The 23653-nt window shown below is 39.1% G+C and overlaps 1 pseudogene; it reads right to left on the reverse strand.

The window, feature by feature from the left end:
* Nucleotides 1-1540: 1540 nt before the first annotated feature.
* Nucleotides 1541-23589, reverse strand: LOC125302349 (annotated as a pseudogene).
* Nucleotides 23590-23653: the final 64 nt, after the last annotated feature.

The raw sequence follows: 23653 nt of genomic DNA on the forward strand, positions 1-23653 counted from the left end.
GCCGTGATGTCCCTTTGAAAATCGGAGGTTCACAGGCTACTGTGGCCTTGGTGCCCCCTTATTTCGATATTCTGCTTTACGTCTGACCAGCAATTTTTATTTATCCTATGGCCTGGCAAATTAAGCTTAGCATTCACAGCGCAATTAATTTAGTCTTTTACGCAGTGGAGAAAGTCACATAGCACAGCAAAAAAAGAGAGTGCTTCCACATGTACCCATTCTTTGCTGAAGAAGTAGCCTACTCATCAAACAGACACCACATGTATCACACAAAAGAGCTTATTCTCAGCAAAATGTCTAGGGTGCTTGGTAGTAAATTTGGCGAGACACTTCGTGCTGCCGTTCCGCCTCGGTCTATGTGAAGGGGACAGCCGTTCCGCGATTCTGGTACATAAAATCGCGGGGATTTTGGCAGTGTGAAAGGGCTCACTGACTCCAGCTGCAGTCCACTCTGTGAATCTCCCCCACATTTTTGAATGGGTTTTGTTTCACAATCCTCTCCAAGGTGCGGTTATCCCTATTGCTTGTACACTTTTTTCTACCACATCTTTTCCTTCCCTTTGCCTCTCTATTAATGTGCTTGGACACAGAGCTCTGTGAACAGCCAGCCTCTTTAGCAATGACCTTTTGTGTCTTGCCCTCCTTGTGCAAGGTGTCAATGGTCGTCAAGTCGGCATTCTTCCCCATGATTGTGTAGCCTACAGAACTAGACTGAGAGACCATTTAAAGGCCTTTGCAAGTGTTTTGAGTTAATTAGCTGATTAGAGTGTGGCACCAGGTGTCTTCAATATTGAACCTTTTCACAATATTCTAATTTTCTGAGATATTGAATTTGGGGTTTTCATTAGTTGTCAGTTATAATCATCCAAATTAAAAGAAAACACTTGAAATATATCAGTCTGTGTGGAATGAATGTATACATTATACAAGTTTCACTTTTTGAATTGAATTACTGAAATAAATCAACTTTTTCATGATATTCTAATTATATGACCAGCACAAGTGTAGACAATCATTATGCCGTATTCTGACTGTGGCCTTGGATGAAAGCCAGTGTTTCAGCTGCATGGTTGTCGAACCTGTTAGATCTTACATGTGAAAGGTTTAAAGAAAGGTTTTATGTTGTCTAAAGGAGAATTCCGGTGATTTTTCACATAGATCTCTGTTTCTCGAGGTCATCGAGTACTATCTGTACAAAATAAAACAAAAACAATCGGTTCTACCTAGCTTAAGTTGCTGCAGTGAACAGCTAGCGCTGCCAGGCAGCTACAGTGCTACACCCAGAGTTTAGGACTAACTGTTGGAAGAGTCAGTGGAAGAGTCCTGTGTGGCTGCATTTAGACAGCTTGAAACGTACAGAGTTGAATTGCACATAGCTGCTTTAAATCATCATGTAATTAAGTTGTACATGTAAATCATAGACTCCAAGTGGGGCCTCTAACTGTCTAATATAATCCAACAGGTCTAGAGAGAACATAGTGGAACCTGGATGTTAACTGTGACTGATTGAAAATGTTTTTATTTATTTATTGTTTCGTTTTCATTTCCACAGGGACATCTTTATGGCTTGGTGCTCCATCAGAAGCCAGAACTCGACAACGGTCAAGTGAAGAAAGAAGTCCTGGAAGTGGGCGAGACGGGAACGAACAAACATGATGGAACATCTTGGAGGCTAAGAAGAAGTGATGAACAAAAGATTATGTAGAAGAGAGGCTTAGTTGAAAAAACTTTTTTTTTCTTTTTAATGTTTACCTCTAAAATGAGGATCTGTACGTATTTGTAAATAGTAATAGGAAGGAGCACAGGTACACAAATCAACACCAGAATGCAAGGACCGTAAAATGTGTAGTTATTCAGGTGCCTTTCAGCTCTTTGAGGATGTGGAAACACAAAAGTTCCTCTGACCAACTGGATTGGACTTTTCAACTCTAAATGATTGCTCATGACCTGTGTCTCTCGGTCCTTTGTTTCCTGAATGCTACATTCCACTGCATTTACAGTCCCCCAGAACAGTCAACACACACACACACACACACACACACACTCTGCCTGTGCCATGACACTCAGTGCCATAATTAAGAAAAATGTAAATCATGAATAAGGGCAAATGGAACTCAAGGGCAGTGGTTACTTTTGTACTTTATTTTATTATCTTTCTCCAACTGTACAGGCACTGAAATGGCATCAGAATGGAATGGTGGTTCAAATGAGTTTGGCATGCGCTGGTGTAGTTAGCCTATTGCCTTCAATTCACTCTGTCCATTTGATCCCAACCACCAGCATCACAAAGCTGCCCCTTAGTTTGTCCAGATGGTTTCAACGTGAGGCATGTGTACATTGTTTTTTCTGGCATTCTACATGTTTAAATAGCCTAGTATCTCTTCTCAAAGATTCCTTCAGAGAAGTTTTTTTTTATTATTATTATTATTATTATTTCATCAAATGGCTAATGGGGTTTTGGCTTTTCTGTTTTTTGTTGTCTCAGGTGGTCCACAGTGATTTCTTTGCATTTCTGTTTTATTTTGAAACTTGTAGATCACTGTCCACAATGAATAAATAGACAGACATGTAAACGTATAAGCGAGGGTGGAGTTTGTATTTATTGTTTCTGTTAAGTAATGTTTGTCATCAATGATGAAACTTCAGTGATTGATTCAAACAAGAAGAAAGTCAAAGCTCACTTGATAATTGCTGACAAACCGCACATATCCAGCTGTGTATGCAGCCACGTCTCATTCATTAGTCTTTACAGTAATCCGATTTACACCAATGTGCCGTCATCAGATGAAGTCTCAAATTCCACTGTCTGAAACACTCCTGACTATAGACATTGAACTCGGGGGATCAACACTGTATAGACCAACGGCCAGGCAAACAGACTGGGTTAGATGAGCCTCAAAGGTGTATAGATGGCTGAGTTTGTGTCCTACTTCAGCAAAGTGTATGGCCCTCATATCAAAATCCACAAACACAGCAATTCTCTGAATGTCTGGGTTTTCAAGCAGCCTTTGGATCTTTGTCTTCTTCTTGTTGTGGTAAGCGGTGAGATTGCCCATCTTGTGGCTGAGGCTCCAGGAGTCATCATTTGTTCCCAGGCTAGTGCCTTTCCCGTTTCTGCCGATGCTCGGGTAGGCCACGCCGACGTCCCAGTAGCCCTGCACCACCAGCCAGTAGTTAGACCCAAAGTGTGCACAGTTGGTGGTGAGGACCTGGGGGTGGGCTATAGAAGCGGGAGGGGTGTGAAGAGTAGGGAAGTCTGCTGGAGAGATGGATGGCAGATTGGCGGTCCTCAGTCACCATCAGAAAAGGACTCGCAGAGTCCCAAGTCCAGATACACCCTGCCATGTATCACAGAGGAGCACAAATATGCAGTCTCTGGAAGAAAGTTTAATTTTGTTGTGGGTAATTGACAGAATTCTATTTACAATGATGTGCATCAAGGAAGAAAAATAAAAGTTTTCACATGAAGATTCACCAGCATCTCTATAAGGTTACTCTATGCTTAAAAGGAAAAAGGGTGTCAAGCAAGTCCTATACATAAAAATGTAGGTGGCTAGTAAGACTACTTTATTTACACACTGAAAACAAACTCTGCTTCTATCAGCTAGAACACAGAGGACACAGAATGCAAATACAGTATCACCAACTTACCTGTTCTAAACCTGTACTGTCTGAACTGAACCTTTGTTCGAGGAAATTTTGCGTCCCGAGCTTGGATGGATTTAGTTGTTTTCTCATGACCTTGTAAAATGTCAAAGGGAGGATAAAACTGATTTTCATTTAATTTTTCATCAGGAAATAAGTACCAGGTATAAAATACATCTAAACTAAGAACAGCTAAATAATGTACATAATGCATAGTGCAGAATAAGATCTAGCAAACTATAGTGATTTATTCTGATCATTGTTCAGAACACCTGCTTGTTAAATGTGAACACAATTTCTTAAAAATCTGTTCTAAACAGATCCTGTTTATGGGGATTGTTCTGGTTAAGATCTTGGAATGGCTCAGGTTCTGTTTTAACATCAGATGCTTGGCCTGTTAGTTAGATGTGTCATGTAAAAAGGAGTAGAGCTTTTGCATAAGCTTCTGGCCTTTGGTGTTACATGTTGAAAAATGAAGTGTTACATGTTGAAAAAAAGGAAAATGACTGCAGCACCATCTCAGATGTGTATATGTATGTAATATTTGTATCTTGAGAACTAAAGCCTCTAAAATGTTTTTTGTTCAATTGACATTTGTTTGATGAAATGTTATTAGTTTTAAAAGTCTTGCTCAACAGTTTACAGAACTTCATTAACAGGAGTCTATTGGCCAAGTTTCTTCAGTTACTGACATCTTAATTAAACACACAAACATACACACAAACACTCACCTAGACAAACAAATGTCTGAATGGACTCACCAAAACTGAAGTAAATTGCGACAATCAGTATGATTAGTGATGTCGCCCAAAATAAAGTTGAATAACTCTCGTTCTTTTGGCGTGTCTAAATAAGATAAGAAAGTAACTTCCTTCAAAATACTGTAAAGCCATCCACAACCTTAGATATCACAAAATACAACAGCACTTGTGTTTGTGTTATAGCCCATATCACAAAATACAACAGCACTTGTGTTTGTGCTATAGCCCATATCACAAAACACTGAATTGCTCCCTGAATGACAGACATTGCAGTTATATCTTCGTTTAATCTAGTGGATATGAACTCTCATGCATAAAATGGATGGATTGGTTGTGATTGGTCTTCATGCATGCACTTAGATATAAGTGGGTTTGTTCAGTGTACCAAGCACAAGGACATAACATATTTAACAATATTAATTAAAGCAGTTACAAATTAATATTGAATAATGATGAATATAAATTACAATAGAAACAATATATGGATCTGTGTACATCTTGATGAAATTTAGGAATTTCCATACTTGTGTGTAAAATACAAATAACCAGACAAACCTCATGACAGGTTCTGATGTTTGTAGCCACAGGCACCTGGAATGCAAAAGCAGTTTGTTCAAATCGCAATTTCAAGAACAAGATCAATGCCTTGAGTGCACATTTTCATTGCAGTCTGAAATTATAATGTTTTCTGCACGCATCACATCATGAAATATCAATGAAATCAACAAAAAAGGAAAACCCTTACATTGGCTGTGATGTTTGTCGTTGGAAGGCGCACAGTCTCTCTCTTTGCTGAAATGCAAAGAAGTATTTTTATAATTCAATTAAAATTGTATGAAGAAATTTAGTAAAACACAGGCACCTGGAATGCAAAAGCAGTTTGTTCAAATCGCAATTTCAAGAACAAGATCAATGCCTTGAGTACACATTTTCGTTGCAGTGTGAAATTATAATGTTTTTCTGCCATGCATCACATCATGAAATATCAATGAAATTAACAAAAAAGGAAAACCCTTACATTGGCTGTGATGTTTCTCGTTGGAAGGCGCACAGTCTCTCTTTGCTGAAATGCAAAGAAGTATTTTTATAATTCAATTACCATTTTATAAAAAAATTTAGTAAAACAGCATTGAAGTTGAATTTTAGTTTTAAGATATGTTGCAAAAATATTTCCAAAAAAAGAAAGTAAGACAAACCCTCAGAAGTTCCCTTTGTATGATCAAGAGACGTAGAACTGCAGCTCTCTAGAACCACATAAATGAGTTCAGAGGTCGTTACAACGTTGCTGTAAGTGCTTTGAGTGTCAAGAAAAGCGATATATATATGTAACCAACAAAAATCAAATGTATAGTCAGCAGGGTTATTTATGGGTTATTTAGTTGTTGAAAGTTCTACACTGCAATTCAACAATGACTTATGTACACATGGATCTTTCAATTTAGTCAGCAATGACTATGTTGCACATTGAGCATATGTATATAAACAGTATCTGCAAATACTGCTATTTAAATGCACCAGAGGATTCTGACATACAGAAAAGCAGATCTGCAACATTTTGTACAAAGTAATCTCCCAAAATGAACACAAATGTTTTTGTTATTTTTGTGTAGCAACTATAATAAGATATATGTATTAATGAGTACTTCTCTGACTAGAACATGTATGGTTACAAAATGTATGATTACATACGTGAACACAAACCATTTGTAAAGTCCTGAGTTGGTTTACATGGCTGAGTGATTCTGGCTCAACCTAGGATACAACAAATTATGTTATTTTGGTATAACTAAGACATATTTGGGACAGAAATACATGACTGAATTATGTGACTGAAATATGATTACATGAACACAAACCCTGTGGATGGTCCCGCCTTGGTTTACATGGTGACTGAGTGATTCGGCATGAGTCTAAATATAAAAGATATGATTGTATGATCGAAATATATGTATATATAATATAGACTTCTGTCAGACCTTTTTCTGTCAGACCTGGACCTTTTCTCAAAGACCAACACAAACAAGCAATTAAACGTGATTATAATGATTATAACATCAAATGAAAAAAGAAATAAAAGTATATGCAAATCAATTTAATTAGATGACCATGTTTATTGTCCGCATTTTATATGATTATTATCATAATGTTGGCTAAATTATACATTTTCAAAACAAAGATGATTGAACAAAAATGTGAATTATTTTGCGTTAAAGTGCCAATGCTGATATTAGAGCAGGTGGTCTGCTAGTCCAGCTACAGGTGTCAGCACAAAAAGGCAAACCTCATGCATGTTCCTCAAGTTGTCTACAGGGGGACGTTCAGTGGGGCGAGCAGCCGTTGGCTCCTCCTACAATAGCAGACAAATTTGTATCATAGAAAAAAGCAGTGTCTGTTAAAGTCTATTCATTGTTGAACTGATTGCCCTAATAAAACTTTGATAACATTTTGACAGTGTATATATGTGACATGGCAGTTTGCATAGCCTAGCCTATTATCTAATAGCACACACCTATGGGCACATTTAGCCTAATATAATCTGCAATACACACCTCAAGGGCACATCTGAAGCTGTCCACAATGCTGTTCACTGAGAAGGTTTTAAATAAATTAACTCTTGGAAAGATAGTCCTGCAATCAGGGCAGCTGAAAACCTGATTCCCACGTTGCAATTCTGACTGGTATTTCAAACAGCTCTTGCAGAAACTGTGACCACAACGAAGCTGGCGTGGGTCATCAAAGATGTCCTGACACACTGAGCAGGTTAGCAGCTCTCTCATTTGGTTGCTCAACCAATTGTTTTCCTGTGCAGAACATAATGTACGTTACAGCTTGCTATGCAACTAGTTATTCTTCTTGATATGTGGTGACTATACATCTGTATATATATCAACCTGTCATCTGTGTAGGACTATATGTTACTGGTCTCTAACATATGCAAACATGGTCATGAATGATGCATACACATGTGCATTCAGCTAGCTAGCACAAAATCTTCCACACTGTAAGCTGTATAACTTACATGCTTAATATGTAGCCTAAATCACCTCAGCAAGCCTAAGTCAAGGTAAAGCAAAGAAATAATTCTGAACAGGCTTGATAGACACTGTCTACAAGCTTGAGAACCATGCAATAGTAGGCTATACATATGTAAAGCCCACTAGGGTTACCAGCTGTGAAGGTTTGAAAATTAAAGCTCATGTCTACCCTGACCACATTTGTTGTGTCAAATATTCCTGGTCCAGATAATAACACAAGCCAGGACATGATGATACATGACAAGCAGGATTAGACAAGTCAAGACAAGTTAAAAAGCCATAGTCTTATACCTCTGAGGCATTCTTGTAGTAGTAGTAGTCCGCAGTGCCACTCAGTGCCAGGGTGTTGAAACTGTGCATTACTGGCCCGAAACAAAACCTGCAGATTGGACACTTGAAAAATGGATCAAATTGCATTGATATGGCAAGGTTTCTAATACATCCTAAGCAGAAGGAATGTCCACACAAAAGCTGACGGGGATCATCAAAGACATCCTGACAGAGTGAACAAGTCAGAAGTTCCCGCATCTGCTCCTTAAACAGATGCTTCTTTGACATTTTGATTTTAATCCTTTTGGCAGAAAAGGGAAAAATAACGTTGTGAATTTGATACAGAAACAGGGTGTTAATGTATTTGTCTTTTATAGGCTACACACAGCCGAAGTTCAAAACAGTTTTGACAGTGATTTCGGAGGTGTGGCCTTCAAAAGAAGGTGTGGATGGGATCCAAAATAAGCGGTTATGGTTATGGAATTTGGAAATTATGGAAATGAATCATTCACATTCAAGTTCATATCAAGTTCAATTTTTTGATAACAATTGGTTATACAATGGCATGCAGACAGGTACTTTTTATTGCTTCCGTAAATGCCTACTCAACCCTGCCCTGGAGATTGTGTGAAATTTTCCATGGCAGACTTTTTTAAGCATACAAGGGGGTGCTGACATCGTGTAGTGTTCCAAGACTGGACTTTTATATTTATGAAGTGTTTGTGTGTTTGTATTATTCCACACTGAGGCAGGATGAAAACCTTCTCCAATATCACATAGAAAATGCATAATTATATACACATTTATACACCTTTGTTGAATTCTTACAGGGCTCTATCAGAACTGTAAATTTGCCATCCCTGCCTGAGGTATCACTGGAGAAAGGCAGGAAAGCACTTGACAAAGGCACCAGTTTGCAGTAAGGCAGGATATCTCCCAGATTTAGATTTGGTGCGTGTTACAGAAATCTGTTGACCCCTGAAATTGAGAAAAGAGGCTAGTCCTGTAGGTCAGATGAAGAACATGTCATTTAACTACTTTTACAAAATTAGAAATGTTACTTTTGAATTTAAATATCTTGCTGTTTTCTACTGATGATTGTTACGGCCAGCTCGTTCCCAGACCGAAACATAAAGAGGGACACGGACAACAAGGTTCAAGCCAAATATATTAATTTATTAAAGTAAAGCACAAGGTTACCAATAGCAAAAATGTCTAGGGGGAAATGAATGGGAGTGGTGGCATGCGTGTATGCGTGTATGAATGTATGGATGCAAAGAGTCAGTATGTGAGAAGTTAGTGAAGTAGGCCTAAAGACAAAGAAAGAGAAAGAGAGGTAGAGTTAGAAATGAGGGGAGAGAGCAAAGTGCAAGTGTGAGAGAATCAAAGTGAGTGCCTGCAAGAAGGAAGAAAAGTGCCTCATGAGAGAGATAGGAAACCCATTATATAGCCCCACCCTAACCATAGGTGTAATCAATGATGGCATTAGCCCAACCAGGCCCAGCCCTGCCCGTGCACTGACAGGAGAAGGCCTGAAAGGGCACAGGGTCATAACATGATGTAAAGTACCTTGAACTGACTTGGTAAGAAATGCACAATATAAATAAAGTTGCCTTGCCTTGCCATTAATAATACATTAAAAAGGTATATTACTTATGTGTGTGTGTGTGTGTGGGTGTAATGGGGTGTGTGGGGGAGGAGTGTACCTGTGTTTGTGTGTGGAGGGTGTTTTGGGGAGTGGGGTTACCTGTGTGTGTGTGTGTGTGTGTGCGTGTGTGCGTGCTATGGTGTGAATGTGTTATTCTGTGCGTGTTTGCAGTTTATGAATGTGCGTGTGCGTGTGTGTGTCTTTTCAAAACTTGAACCTTGTTGTGTGTGTCCCTCTTTATGTTGTGGTCTGGGAACAGGCTGGCCATAACAATTAGGACTGATGTCCTTTTACCCTGGTTGCTAACCGACATACAGCTTACGGGCAATATGGGCAGTGACGTCTAGTAACGATTTGAGGAAAACTGGTTATACAACAACAAGGCATGCAGGTTATTTTCATTATTCCTGTAAATTGTCAGTCAGTGTTTTCCTGACTTTAGCTAACCCATACACTCTTTGAGGTTTTTCCGTATGAGGTAATTTAAAAAAAGATTCTGGACATTGCATTTGTCTTTTTTTGTTTTTAAAGGGAAGATTTCTACTTTCCACAACAGTCATTTGAATAAACAAGAAATCAACGTACAATTCTAGTTATACAAATTTCAGATTGTGTTGTTTGTCATAATCTTAATCCAGTTTCGAACTGAAGTCTATTGTCTGTTAGCAGATCAAACCAGATATTCTTGTAAGATTTCTGCTGCTGCAGTGTATCTTGTCCAGATATATGCATGCCAAGGTTGTGCATGCCAAGGTTGTGCATGAATACATTGTTGTCAAAAATCAGTTATCTCTAGCAAACTACCTCTCTATCCCCATGTAGTCAAGGAGATGACGCAGACACAGTGCCATGTCACCCCCTTAAAGGAAAATTCCAGCAGTTTTTCACATAGATCTCGGTACGAAAAAAAAGATCGATGCTTCCTAGCTTGAGTTGCTGCAGCTAACAGTTAGAGCAGCCAGGTAGCTACAGTGCTATGAGGTAATAAAATAAATACTATCTAACAACTGTGTCACTATCTCTCTCTCTTTCTCACACACACACACACTCTCTCTCACACACACACACACTCTCTCTCTCTCTCTCCTCTTCAGTAATTATGACCGCCGCGCAGCGAAGCGGCGGTCATATAGGTTTAGTCAGATTTTTTTTTTTTTCTTTCTTTTTCGCATGCCCAAATTTCCGTCAATGATTCCCAGGACACTGAAAGACCGGGGTAATATTAAACTTGGTGGGCATGTAACCCCACATGGATAGCATGGAACCATCGTTTTTCGTTTTGATCTGTAGCCCCCCCCCGCTGGACTGGACCCCCGAAAGGAGGGTAGGGCAGACACAGTTTTCTGTGAATATCTCGAAAACCGTAGGGTTTAGGAGGACCATTTTTTTGTATGTTGATCTCAAGGGGCCATGTCAACCTATTCCATAACCACTCATTTCATGTATAGCGCCACCTAGTTAAACACAAAAAAGTAAAAATGAGGTGTTGTAATTGAAGGTATCTGTGACCTAACATAGTCAAAACTGCACGAAATTGGAAGTGTAGGATCATTATGACACCCTCTGTATGCACGCCAAGTTTTGTGGAATTCCGTTCATGGGGGGCCACACAATAAATTAATTTATGTTACTATACACCAACTGGCCTGTAGGTGGCCGGAGACAGTTTTCTGTGAATATCTCGAGAACCGTAGGGGCCTAGGAGGTCCACCTTTTTATGTATGTTGGTCTTAAGGGGGCATGTCAACCCATCCCATTACCACTTATTTCATGTATAGCCACCTAGTTAAAAAATTAAAAAGCAAAAAATTAGGTGTTTTCATCACAATATCTCTGGCTGACAAGGTCAAAACTGCACGAAATTAAAAGTGTAGGATCATTATGACACCCTCCGAATGCATGCAAAGTTTTGTGTACTTTCGTTCATGGGGGGCCTTACAATAAAATAATTGATGTGTACATTTAGTGACGTACACCAACAAGGATTCCCGGGACACTGAAAGACCGGGGTACACAAAACTTGGTGGGCATGTACCCCCACATGGATAGCATGGAACCGTCATTCTTCGTTTTGATCTGTAGCCCCCCCCCGCTGGACTGGACCCCCGAAAGGAGGGTAGGGCAGACACAGTTCTCTGTGAATCTTTTATGGTATGTTGGTCTCAAGGGCCCACATCAACCTGGCTCATAATCACTCATTTGTGATTTGCCCCGGTAAAAAAAAAATGAAAATCAGTAGGATTAAAAGAAAGCCAAAATAAATATTCATCATCATCATCATGGCTGCATTTTCAGTATTGGCGAGAAGTAGTCGTTTGTCCACTAGATGGCGATCGTTGCAGTGAGGCGTAATTTTGTTGAAAGTTAAAAGTGGGTTGGAAAAAACAATGGGACGCTTCATACAAGGACTGTAATTTACCGCAGCAAACATCTAATAAGGATAGGACGATGTTCACATGAAGTGTAATTCCCATTTCTTCTTGAAGCCGAAATAAATCTGAGGATGTTTATCGGACATGCTTGGTTTTACTGCAGGATGCGTTAATCTTGTAATATCAATAAGGACCTAGGTAATGTTACCGTTAGCGTTGGTTGAGTGATGGAGGCATTTGATTTATTGCATTTGTAGAAAACTATAAATGCGGTTATACCAAGCAAATGTATAGCAGCACTGTTTGTATCTTTCGACTGTCATTTATTGCACGTGCTACAAAAATCATTCTGTGCAATGGAAGATTTACCAACGTTACACCGGTCTGATACAGTTTTGCCTATACATGCGTGAGACTGAGACGCCTGTTTATTTTGTTTTAAGTGTGTGCAGGGTGTGAGAGGGGAATCGATGTGCTTTGATTACAGCTTGGTAGTTGTAGTCTGTGAAATTAAAAAGCACGTGTGTGTGAAGTATCCAAACAATGACACCTTCATTTCATTACGGCTGCTTTAGCAAAACACCTTAAGCTACTGTGTAGTGGGTCCCATTTAGAAGTGGCTACTTCATTCGCGCTTTCCTTGACTCATGGAGCTGCGTGAATGTTATTACAACTTTTCGCCACGACATGACAGTTTAAGTCCGCTTGATACTGTAAGGCGTAAACCATTGGAGATTTTATTTGTGTCGCCAGCATAGCCTATTGACAATTTATGTTGTAAATAGGCCTACCTTATAATCCTACCTGTAGTTTAGGGAAGCTAACAGCTTTCTATTAGGATCTAGTTTGTTAGTTACCGTTTTGTCATAACTCCCTGATGCATTTTTGCATTTAGAATAGCCAGAGCGTGTATATCTCAATCTGAAAATTAAACAATATCGGGTGCCTATGGACTAGGCTGGGTGAACCCAGCCTGATCTGCCCGCTATTTATTTTTTGATTTCTTAAAAGATTGAGCTTGGTCTGATGAAAGCCAGACTAGCCATGGACCTCAGTTACACAATGCAAGGGAACATGAATCAGCCTATATTTGCACGAACAATAACGGACAAAAGCTCTTCAACTTTGGCCCGTTAAAATGTGTATGAACAGTCTAGCGACGCATTTCATCAAGGCCCATTTGGACATGTCAGTTATTTGCACCACTGGTTAGATGTAAAACAGCATTTCGTTTCAGACTAGGCTACTGTTACTTAATTTGTGCATTAACAATAACGTTTCAGACTACTGTTACTTAATTTGTGCATTGACAATAAAGTATTACATGAACTAAAGATGACTAAAATCTTATGTAGAAGAAGAAACATTCACAAAAAATCCATCCATCCAAAAATGACCTTTGTTTTTGATAGCTGTTGAAAACGGCATGGAACTGACAGATGTTTTTGTTTAAAAATACATAAGGCAATACAGGCCGAAACGTTTGTCAATTAACCCCTGTGCTAAAATGGATTAAAAGAAAGAAAAAGATTTTTGGAGTGCGACCATTTGCTATTGTTTAAAAATACATAAAAAAATAAATAAATAAATAAATAAATAAATAAATAACATTATGCTGATACCTTTTGCTTTTCCCAAATACAATGTAGCCTACAGGTGTAAGTGACCTTTCATCAATCCAGTTGCAATGGATGAACTGTGATGAACTGCCCTACTTGTGATTGTTTAGAGATTTTAAAGGTTTTATAACAATGCTACATCTTCTTTGGCTATTCTACAATCTATTCACCTTTTCATCACCAGTAGGCTACTTTCTGTGCAGCCGCAGCACACACACTCAGGCATGCCAAACAAGCATACACAAAAGTTTCAAGAGTGGGGGATGGAGTAAAATATGGAGACAAATTGAAGTGTGCTTTATTTTCGCGGAACGGATGTACAGGACTGAGCGGCGGTCATATTTTGTACCGCTATGCGGTACATCTAGTTCATATAGCATTAATTTGATGATTTATTCAATCATTATTATCTGTAATGGAACAACGGTCACCATTGTGTAGCTTTGAAAAGCTATTCTGAAAGGTACAATACCCTCATAGTTTTATATTTCTTCATTTAAAAATGCGTATATCATTGTTCACAATGAATATGCACGTAACATTAACAAAATCAAAAGGTTTTTTATTCATTTATTTTTTTATCCATGCCATTTTGAACCCATCCTAACTCTACTTTGCAAAACGTATAGGCTACAGCTGAGTGTAACATTGCTCATGTTACAGTGAGAAACCAAAGCTGAATTAGTTTGATAAGGACAACAGAGACCAAAACATTTTTTTTAACAGGTTTTAAGGGTTTTTTCAGGGTTTTTGAGGGATCAAGTGTGAAAAATTAAAGTAACAAATAGGCTCACATTTAAAAATATAGTCGTACAATCAATTGTTTTAATTAACATCAAAATGACCGTCAAAATCATCCAAATGGAGTCAAAGTTTTGATGTGAGAGCCGGATAAAATCTAGTTAATTTCTTAACCAATAATTGAAACAGAAAGTTGAATTATAAAAGGAAAAAAATAATTGTAACATAAACCAGTGTGAATTCCTAGCATATAGGCTACATTTCAGTAATAAGGTCGATATGAAAATGTAAAATCCAACCAGCTACTTTTCGTAAGTTTTGACAACAGAGGCTGTACTTTGGGGCTTCAGACTGTACAGGCTAAACCAACTGTCTTATCAAAGGAGGCTTTGAAACCATAGAGACTCTCCAACCTAATTCCCTTCCTAGCAAAACTGATGCCCCCCTCTCAAAATCAACAGTGACTGCTATTTTCTGTATCATAGAGCTATCCAGAGAGGTTTCGATCTTGCTACGTTTATTGTTGTGGAGAGCAAGTACATGGCCCATCTTATTGTGTCGGATGCTCCAAGACTCTTTATTAGTTCCCAGTCGTACGCCATATGTTCCTTTCCTGCTGATGTTTTTGTAGGCCACGCCGATGTCCCAGTGGCCTTGTGCTTCCACTAATCAGCTGTGCTTCCCAGTGGAGATGCACTCAGTGGTCAGGGCCTGAGGGATGTCCAGGGGCGTCACTAGACCTTATTCACTGGGGCACGTGCCTTAGTAAAAGTCTCCAGTGCCCCAGTACAATTCTAGCGCGGCTCTAGCTGGAAACGGCATGAGCGCATCTCCGTGCCTGCTTTAATCATGGCTCGAGCCTGTCACTTACCAGCCAATAAATAAAAAAAAACAAGGAATAAAGAAAGGGGCCATAATAGCCAATCAGGAAATAGAACAAGATTGAAAAAAAGATTGAACGCAACAACCAATGAAAATCGTTCACATGATTCTTCCGAGTGTTTCATTGTACTGCACACACACTGTGGAATCCGCTGGAGCTCGTTACATCACTTTGAGCACAGAGTAAGTCGTCCCCTGTTTAATGTTACAACAAATTCACAACTTGTTTGACAGAAAAAATGACAAGTTGATCGCTGTTAGAGAGTGTTACCCACATAACTAGCATCTGTTTTTCAATGCTTAGCGTTATTGTATCCTAAATTTAGCAACAGTTTACCAGCTTGTGCTCTCTCACTCACACACACACTCACACCATGCCTAGGCTGCATGCACACATGCGGACAATTAATAAGGATTTACACGTATACTGTAGAGAGAGTCCTGTAAAAGTAGCCGATACTGTTTGTGAAGCTGTCCTACTGTAAAACTAAACATATCCTTCTGATAAACTATTCAGAGATGGACATCAGAAAATTCTTCCCGAACAGAGGGAGAGGAACAGTGAGGAGGATGAGGGAGGTATGATAATTTTGCCCACATTAACGGTAACATTAACATTTATGCTGGTAATAGCCAGTGATTTGATCAATGGTTTAATGGCAAATGTAGCCTATAATAATATACACAGAATCAGAGCAGCCATCTGTGTAGATTATTATAGGCTACATTTGCAAATTATCACCAAAAGTCAGTATGAAGGCTTTAGTAGGCTATTTAAGCTACAAAGAACTGCAGTATTGCCAGGATGTCTATAGCAGCGCTCCCCAACCACCGGGCCGCGGCCCGGTACCAGGCCGCAGGACATTCCTAACCGGGCCGTAGCCTACGACATGAGTTTTAAAAAAAATGCATGCAAACTAAACTAAATTTAATTCGCAATAATGTCACGTTTTTACATGGCATACATGTAGGCCTATATGCAGTTGTTTGATTGCACGCATGTTTGCATTTTGCAAGGTCTATTTTCTTACGTCTGTCTGTCCAGCCTTCAACACTTTTACATATTGCCTTCAGCGCTGCACAGCCTCAGGTAAGCTCACTTCACTTGATCAGTTCTTGGCGAAGTTAGCTAAACTGCTAGAATGAGCAACAAAAAAACAAGCATCTTTAGCAGGTCACTGGCCAGAGTGTTTGAGTTGCGAGAGCTGCTGCAGAGATTTCTTACAGAAAAAAAGTCACAGTTAGCTGCACATTTTAGTGATGAGGACTGGGTGTCAAAACTCGCCTACCTGTGTGACATATTCGGGTTGCTTAATGACCTCAACCTGTCACTCCAGGGGAGAATGACGACTGTCTTTAACCCTTTGCAGACTGTGCCGAACATTCCATTTTTTCATACTCGATGGCCTTATGGCACAAAAAGGCTTATTGTATGATTATGCTACATGACAAAGATACAATATACCCACCACTCTAATCAGGAGAAATAGCCCTTTCAAATGGTATAAAATATAATTAATAAGTTTGAGGAGAACATACATAATTTTTAAAAAATATCTTTAAAATTCAACCCCAAAAAACACGAAAATATCAGTTTGTCAAGATTAATCTAATTTTTCTCCCAATTTCTATTGTAGATAGAGAAAAACATAGAGTGTATGGGAGATTCACAATTTTGTCCTCTACTCAGTGATAAAAACAGAATCAATGTGTCACCTTTTGTTCAAAAGTTATGATAAATTTATTAGACCTTTGCAGACGGCACCTAAACATTCCGTTTTTTCATACTTGATGCCCTTGTGAGACAAAAAGGCTTATTGTGTGGCCATGCTACATGACAGAGATAAGATATACCCACCATTGTAATCAGGAGAACTAGCCCTTTAAAATGGTACATATCATAGTTAATAAGTTTGAGGGTAACACACATTGTTTTTAAACAAAACCTTCAAAATTCAACATCAAAAAACGTGAAAATATCAATTTGTCAAGATGAATCTTTCTTTTCACCTAATGTCTGTTGTAGATATAGTGTGCAAAGGATAGCCAGTGTTGTGTTCTCCTCAGTGAAAAAAAAACAGAATCAATTTATCACCTTTGGTTCAGAAGTTCTGATTAATTTACTCATAACAGTAGCAAGTAGAATTTTTAAAGAGTAGAATGTTTTCATTTCCCGGTTTGGCATCTGATCTAAAAATACAGATATAATGGTCATGTAAAAAAATAAGCTGTTTTACCATCAAAACAAGCTCAATATGGGATGTCTTACTGTACTCTGAAGAGGCTAAATCAATTGTGGGGAGGACAGATAAAGGCTGAAAGACAGACTAGCTGATTGTAACTGCTTCTCCGTGTGCTTCATTCTACTATGAAAACAAGAATATAGAGACACTGGCACATGTGTCAGGTTTACGAAAGGGGAAATAAATCATTTTATTTAGAAAAGTCTTGAACAATGTGATTAAATAACCAGGAACAACAACTTCAGGTAAATAACAAACATATGTTAACAAACATGCAGTAACTATTAGAACTACAAGAATGACAAGACAACAGTATAACAAAGATCAACAAATCTTACATGATGAAGCAAACATCAATTCATACTAACATTCACACACATATATATAAACAATTAAAACGTTAGAAGAAATTCAATACATTTAACAACCATACAGCATATAATTCGATACAATATATAATTATCCATATCATTTGCCCCACACATAAGGTGATACACTAACGCCACATTCACACCAGATCCGTGGTGTGTGCATTGTCACAGCTGTGGCATGGTTGTGTGTGTGTGTGTGTGTGTGTGCATGCGTGTGTGTGTCCATCTAAGCCTAGCAGACGATGGGGTGTAAATGCTATTGGAGTTGGTGTCTCTGTCTGTGTTGGAAGGATAGGCAAAGTGTATGCTTTGACCAAACTCAAAATAAAGAAATTGTCAGATAAGAAATATAGAAATTGAATTACAAATCTAACCAAACTATTATCACTATAATCCCTTTCATTATTGTTATAAGCAACACTCTTATCACAACCAGAAATGTGCTTGCGCCCAGATGGACGCACACACACACACACACACACACAAACATGCTTACCCAGCTGAGGATGATGGAAGATTATCTCCTCCTGTAGCACATCATTGTCTTCTTCTTCATCCAGAAGCTACCCATCCATGTCCCATGTCCATGCCATCGTGGTCCTTGGGGTCAAATTTGCCATCAGCAGTCGGCTGCTTTCACCCCAGTTGCACGTACTTCTCTCCCTCCATCTAAAATAACAAATCACAGGTCTGATAGTGAATAGGTTGTTTAGTTTTATTTTACATTACTTCCACATAATCTTAATCACCACCAACCATGACTCTTTTCACTAAAAGTATTATTGTCACTGGAGGACTCCAATATTGCTTGGAGAGGTAACATTAGTCTCAGAGCTCACTACAGTAAGTGTTATTGCCTTGGCTAAACCATACATAGCATACCAGCTTACAAGCAAAAATTGATTTATTAACATGAGTCAGGAGATATGACAGAAAACATCTAAACAGCATATGCATACACATACACACCAAGACCCCTGGCAGTTGGGTTAGCCCCTTGAGCCGTGGATCTGCCCAAGGTTTCTTCCTTGGTAAGGGAGTTTTTCCTTGCCCCTGTTGCTCTTGGGTGCTCCTTGTTGGTGCCCCCCACCCAATCCCAATCCTCCCCCACCTTTTTTATGCAGCCCTTGCCACTTAATCTACTAACCCCCCCCCCCCATTAATGCACAAATAGGCTGACATCAGACATAATTTCACTGCATTTCTTACTTCCAGTAACTATATGCATGTGACAATAAACTTCCTTGTATCCTTGTATCCTTGTACACACCGTGCATAGGCTACTGCAGTTGCGTAAAGACAAAACACCCCCTTAGAAAATAATGTGTTGACGAGTAGGCTTGGGTGTATGAGCTCCCATCATAGTTAGCCACCCAAAAACCTCATAATCGTAGCAGCCAACCTTACAGCCTAAAAGCTAAACCATACTAAAACACATTTATAACAAATCTTCAGTCATGTATTCATGAAAACAGCAGTCAATGAATAAAATCCTTACGTTACACCATCGGTGATCAACACAGTCTTCACGTCGGTAACGTAACATTAACGTTGTCATTCATGTCAGATGTTTCTATCTAAGTAAGCTAAGCAACTTGGCTACAAACAACTGTAAATTGTGCTATACATATTACGAAGGAATGAAAGGTTTATTTGACAATAAAATACCAATTAGGTCTACTTGACATAAAGTTGGTAGTCATGAAGCATGGGAGTGAACTTTATCGCGACTACGCGTCAAGGACATGTTGCAGCCTCTCCTGATGCTAACGTTACCTAACTTAGCTAGTTTTCTATCAGATGACAAGCAAGCAACATCGTTCAAAATATAACAAATCGTTAAAGTTTCAGTCTTAGTAGGTCTGTAATCTTGGTTGACATATAGTAGCCCCCCAAAAATGACTGAAAATGATGAGTTTACTAAAGATTACGGTGTGCTAAAATACCAGCTGTCATCAGCTGAAGTGAACACACACACACGCATTATGTTACGGCCATGCATACAAGGTGTAATTACCAGCAAAAATAACTTTTAAAAACGATTTTGAAGTAATAACATGGATAACAAGTAATAATAACATAAAAGACTTGTTTTACCTCAGATGATCCAGTAGTTTCTCCTTTAGACGACGTCAAGATCAACGATGCATAGTGCTTCCTGCTGTTTTTCCTCTAGTGGAGGGAGACGTCAACTCTTGATTTTTCCTTCACGTAGTAAAATAAATTCGCGCCACAAATCCCTTAACCAATCATATCGCCAGAAAGCCTATGATGTGACGTTTTTGAGGAAGTTTTCAGTGATAAAATTGGTTGGGGTATGGCGGAGTTATTAGACTGAACGTCATCGGTACTGGGGTACCGAAATTAGAATGGGCCGTCTGCAAAGGGTTAAACTGGCAGATAAAGTCGCTGCATTTAAAGCAAGCTTGATTTGTGGGGACGACGAGTGGACCGGGGTGTATTTGATATGTTCCAAACAGTAGTGGGGGTTTTGGGAGAGACTGAGGCAGGGCCCTCTCTCGCAGCTGGTGCGCGATCACCTTGTTGCGCTTTCAAATGAGTTTGAGCGTTACTTCCCATCCTCCAAAGATCCACGGCAAACCAATGAGTGGGTCCGCAACCCATTTGTCAATATCCCGAATAGTCCTAACTTGTCAGCGCAGGAGGAAGAGCAGTTGATCTTAAGAGTGTGTATAAGGAAACCTCTCTGGCGGGTTTTTTGATCAAAACCAAAGCAGAATATCCCGAGATAGCCGTAAAAGCGCTGAAAACGTTTCCCACCACGTATCTATGCGAGGCCGGGTTTTCGGCAATGACTGCAACTAAGACCAAATTGCGCAATCGACTGGACATTTCAAACACACTGAGGGTGTCACTGTCTTCCATCACCCCCAGATGGAAGCTTCTTGTTGCAGGGAAACAAGCAGGGCTCACACTGATTATATTCGTAATGCACGTTTAGTTCCCATGTTTTGTTCCCATATTTTGTTAAGCATGTTCACACTTTAGCTTCAAGTTGTTCAATATTCATAGTTCATATTGTTCAATTTTTACTTCTTCAAGTTCACGTTTTTCACAAGAGATCGTTACCTTCACTGTTCATACATAACTGGAGCTAGTTCTTTTCAAGTAATGCATGCACAACACATATGGAACATGGAAGCCCCGACCCCCCGCCGGTCCGTGAAAAAAAAAAAAGGAATCAAACCGGTCCATGGTACATAAAAGGTTGGGGACCCCTGGTCTATAGGACCCTTGCCTGGAGGGAAGTCTCAATTTTGACTAAAAATAAGCTTTCCTTGTGTTAGTAGGAAAGCCTATTAAATTCATGCAGTGAGTATAGGCCTACTTATGCCTATGTGTTTGGATGTTGCTGGATAGTGGCTGCTACAACAATTGAGGGAGAGAGTGCTGGAGGAGGAGGAGGAGGAGGAGAAGGTCGAAAAGAGGGGAGAAAGAGCACAGGCTGGGCAGTCAGTACCAGGCAGGGGGAGGAGGAGGAGAGAGACAGGCAAGAAACGGATGAGGACATGATGGGGGCTAGACGTAAAACGATTCAGAGTATGGAGGAGGACGTCTGTGACCTAGGGGAGATATGTGATGGTCCAAATCAGGCTAGCGATTTATTTTATATTGCGCGCACAGTTAATTATTATTATTTTTTAATGTATTGGGAGTTGGGGGCCTGTGCCCCAGCAAAGCTGTAGGTCTAGAATCGCCCCTGGAGATGTCATCGAAGCGTGAGGGGTGGGAGTGATAGCACTGATTTGATGACACCCGGACAGCAAAGGTGTGGTCGCTGGTCACTTTCAGGAGAGGGTTTACCGTGTGCATATTTAGAGTACATTCAGTAGCTGCAGAATTTTTGCATTATTATTGCTTCTAAATGGATGATATACGATGAAGAAGTGATAATCCACAAACACAAAGAACAAAGACAGCTTGAGAGATTAGATGGTCTATTTTAGGAAATAAGCTCTTTTGTATATTAAAAATAGACAAATTACCATGTAAAGTATGCTAGACTATTCATATATTTTTTTCTTCTCTTTTTGGTTTACAGACCAAATGATGCTTCATGAAATTAACCAGCAAATGTAAAGGTGAGACTCACATTGTTACTTCATGAATACAAATCATAAATAAAATGAAGAAAAACCATTATGACAACCATTTTTTTTGCATGTTCATCGGCCAGAGTCAAATGTGACCTTGCCAACCATAATGTAACAATTGTCTTAGGCATGACATCAAATATTTTCCAGTAATTAGCTCAAACATTTTGTTGACAGATTTCCAAATTTTTTTACGTAACTTTGACTGTCCCATGACCTTACCCAGCGCTGGCGGCAACATATAATGTATGATGTCTTCACTCAGGTAACTGATGCACGCCCCGCCTTGTAAATGAGAAGAATACACCCGCATTAGAGCTCAGTCTGGACCTGCTCCACAAAGTTATTATAGTTTTCAAGTAACAACATCAAATATCCAGACTTACCAAAGAAGTAAATCATTGTGTGGAACAGGCCCATAGTGATAAAAACTAAAACGGCATCACACATATTACCGCTTGGTCTCTGCAGCTGTATAAAAACATCAGTGAAGTGAAGAAATGAGACAACACTCCCAAGCTCACTAGGAGACTATGAAAAGATACTAACTAGAATCACATCCTCTGAGAAATCCATCAAATGTTGAAAGAATACATTTCAGCACCAAAAATTATTTTCCCATTTATTTCAGTTTGTTATGAAGAAGTTACCAAAAATGCAAACCTTATGACTATTAGAGATGCTTTCCACAGAGTTCTGCCTAACATGGCGGTGCACAGTCTCTTGCTCTTCCTGGACACCACACAAGTTTGAGCCATGGAACGAAATATTTAATTCAAGCAATTTGCATCACTGATCACACAACTGATTAGTATTAATGACACAATTTACACTTATGGTTATGGTTATGGTTATGGTTATGGATTTAGCAGACGCCTTTGTCCAAAGCGACACATAAATACATAATAATATTTAAAATTGAACAGGGAACAGAATAGAATGTTGGTCAAATATAATAAGGAGAATAGTTATAATAAACAATAATATCAATTTAATCAATAGCCTAATAAAAATAAGCAATGAAAATGAGGGAAAAGGCAATAATAAAACAATAATGTCCATTCAATCAATAATATAAAAACAATGACATGCTAAGACTACATTAAGGAGAATATCAATAATAAACAATAATGTCAAATTAATTAACAGCCTAATGAAAATAAAACAATATTATACAAACCATAACACATAAGCGCTTAAACAACTAAGTACATGTTGAATAGGAATGTCTGTAGACCCCTCTTAAACGACCCAAAACTACCACAGGAACGGAGAGCACTGGGCAACTCATTCCACCAACATGGAACCACTGAGGAATAGAGTCTTGAATTAGACCTACTTTTTATGACTGGTCAACATAACAGACGCTCATCAGAAGACTGCAGTGGGTGGTTGGGGATGTAAGGCTTGATTATTGAATTAAAATAACTAGGAGCAGATCCAGTCAGTATCCAAAGTGAGAGATTTAAATTTAATTCTGGCTACTATAGGGAGCCAATGGAGAGTAACTAGAGGAGTTACATGTGTCCTCTTTGGCTGATTTAAGACCAGGCATGCTCCAGCATTCTGAATAAGCTGTAATGATCTTATTACACAAGCGGGTAAGCCAGCTAATAGTGAATTACAATAGTCCAGCTTAGAGATGACCATGGTCTGAACAAGAAGTTGTGTGGAATCTTGTGTCAGATAAGGTCTGATCTTCCTAATGTTGTAAAGCATAAACCGACATGATTTTGCAATAGAAGCTACATGCTCAGAGAAGTTAAGTCGGTCATCAATTACAACGCCCAAGTTACGTGCCGATCTTGTTGGGGTCAATGAAGTTGAGTCAAGCTGGATGTTAATCTGTTGGGGAATAGCTGTTTTAGCTGGAAACACCAAAAACTCTGTTTTTGAGAATTAATACTGATGACTGAGCAGAGGACTTAGCTACTCTCAATGCTTCAGTCAC

This window comes from Alosa alosa, chromosome 1 (assembly GCF_017589495.1).
Source record: "Alosa alosa isolate M-15738 ecotype Scorff River chromosome 1, AALO_Geno_1.1, whole genome shotgun sequence".
In the NCBI taxonomy this organism is placed as follows: Eukaryota; Metazoa; Chordata; class Actinopteri; order Clupeiformes; family Clupeidae; genus Alosa; species Alosa alosa.